Consider the following 2,954-nt stretch of genomic DNA (forward strand, 5'->3'; position numbering starts at 1 on the left):
TGCGATTTCAATTATTATGTAGCTACACGTCCGTATAAGATTAATTTTTCTAAAAAATATAGAACAATTCTAAAATTGTATAATCTACAAATTATAACTGCTGAAAGTTATTTGAACATTTGTTTTTTAGTGTAGATAAATCGAATAAAATGGACGTGGGTACATGCTGTTAAGATTTTAAATTTAAATCATCAAATAAATAAGATCAAAATTGAATATAAACTCGTCATTACATGCATGTACATGAGTCAACCTTCCAATTGCGAAGCCTTGCTTTCAAGAAAACCACTTTAAAGCATCGTCCTTCCAAACAAACTTGGTTAGAAACTCAGCATAAGTCAGACTTCGAGCATAGGGATATGACATGTTCGCCGCCATCCATCTCAAAAACATGGACTTGAGATATTGCTCTTTCGACGATATCATTCACATTAGAAGTTTCACTATAGAAAAATGCTACTTGTACAATAAAATTCAGCCTTTGTTCAGCCTTTAATATTATTCAATTATTTTTTTATTAAAACATATTCCTATTTTTTAGGATACATATTTATAGTTAAGATTAATTTAAATTTTAAAAATTAAAATTTCTCTAACTTTCTACCCACTTTATAGTTAATTATTATTTCCTTCTTTTTTCTATTCTGCTACAATATTCCAATTTGTATCTGCAGAAAAAAAAATCAAAGTCAGTGTATTTAGAAAAAAATTAATCCCTTACTTGTTGTACTTTTGATAAAATGCAGGATCTGTTTTACGACTTTCTAGTGATAAATGGTCGAATATAATTATATACACAAACTAAAATATTTTCAATTATAGTTTTTTTTCAATTGTAACACATCTAAAATTATTAAGTTATACAAAAAAATATTTTTGAAATACATCCAAAATCATAAATCTAAAATTTAAATTTAAACATTAAAAAATAATTGTAACACATCTAAAATTATGAAGTTATACAGAAAATATTTTTAAAACACATCCAAAATTAAAAATCTAAAATTTAAATTTAAACATTAAAAAATAATTGTAACACATCTAAAATTATAAAGTTACACAAAAAATATTTTTGAAACACTTCCAAAATACAGAAATCACACATGCAAAAATAATTTAACATTGCAATATATATGAAAATCTCTTCAAGCCATTTTATTCGATTTTTGATTTAAAAAAAATCAAAAATTTATACAGAATAATAAAAAAATAATGGTGTCATAGACCCATCCAAACCTTAGGTAAGTTTTCGGCATGGACGAACCGCAACATTGATGCAGACCAACGGTGATCGAGAAGGAGGAAGGCGACGACGAAGATGAGTGTTGACGAAGGAAAATGCGGCTTTGTGACTGAGCGCCGAGAAAGAGGAAGGCAACGTCGAAGATGAGCGCGGAAGAAGAAGGTGGCGCGGAAGAACGGCGGCGGAGGATGACTTCTCTGGATTTTCGTCTTTCGATGTGCGGCTCGAGATTTTTGATGTGGGGCAAACGTGACTTCTCTGCTTTTTTGAGTGTTTTGTACGGGTTTAGTTAATAATTAGATCGTTTAAGATTTATTTAAGAATTTTAAAATCAAAATTTTGAATTTTGAATCATTTAATTTTTAGATATGTATTAAATTTGGAATAGAAATTTAAAATTTAAATTTTAAATTTCTATTCCAAATTTAATACATATCTAAAAATTAAATGATTCAAAATTCAAAATTTTGATTTTAAAATTCTTAAATAAATCTTAAACGATCTAATTATTAACTAAACCCGTACAAAACACTCAAAAAAGCAGAGAAGTCACGTTTGCCCCACATCAAAAATCTCGAGCCGCACATCGAAAGACGAAAATCCAGAGAAGTCATCCTCCGCCGCCGTTCTTCCGCGCCACCTTCTTCTTCCGCGCTCATCTTCGACGTTGCCTTCCTCCTTCTCGGCGCTCAGTCACAAAGCCGCATTTTCCTTCGTCAACACTCATCTTCGTCGTCGCCCTCCTCCTCCTCGTCAACACTGAAGAGATTTTCATATATATTGCAATGTTAAATTATTTTTGCATGTGTGATTTCTGTATTTTGGAAGTGTTTCAAAAATATTTTTTGTGTAACTTCATAATTTTAGATGTGTTACAATTATTTTTTAATGTTTAAATTTAAATTTTAGATTTATGATTTTGGATGTGTTTTAAAAATATTTTCTGTATAACTTCATAATTTTAGATGTGTTACAATTATTTTTTAATGTTTAAATTTAAATTTTAGATTTTTAATTTTGGATGTGTTTTAAAAATATTTTCTGTATAACTTCATAATTTTAGATGTGTTACAATTATTTTTTAATGTTTAAATTTAAATTTTAGATTTTTAATTTTGGATGTGTTTTAAAAATATTTTCTGTATAACTTCATAATTTTAGATGTGTTACAATTATTTTTTAATGTTTAAATTTAAATTTTAGATTTATGATTTTGGATGTGTTTCAAAAATATTTTCTGTATAAGTTAATAATTTTAAATGTGTTACAATTGAAAAAGAAATTACCGCCACTATAAAAAAGAAGCGGAAAATGAGATAAAAGAATAGAAGAGAGAAGGAACATAAAAAAAGGAAACAATAACTGACTATGAAGTGGATAGGAAGTTAGAGAAATTTTAATTTTTAAAATTTAAATTAATCTTAATTATAAATGTATATTTAAAAAATAGAAATATATTTTAATTAAAAAATAATTAAATAATATTAAAAACTAACCAAAGACTAAATTTTATTGTACAAGTAACATTTTCCTCTAACATTAAGTATACTGATTTAACGCGTTCTACTGTTCTAGTAATAGTCTTTGTAAATTTTTTTCTCAACATTGTTTTTTTTTTGAAACATAGAAAGCTCAACACATTAAAGTGGAGCATAAAATAAAGAAGAAGATACACAACGAGCTACCAACCAAACCAACACCTAACACCCCA

Source organism: Arachis duranensis, chromosome 8 (genome assembly GCF_000817695.3).
Source record: "Arachis duranensis cultivar V14167 chromosome 8, aradu.V14167.gnm2.J7QH, whole genome shotgun sequence".
In the NCBI taxonomy this organism is placed as follows: domain Eukaryota; kingdom Viridiplantae; phylum Streptophyta; class Magnoliopsida; order Fabales; family Fabaceae; genus Arachis; species Arachis duranensis.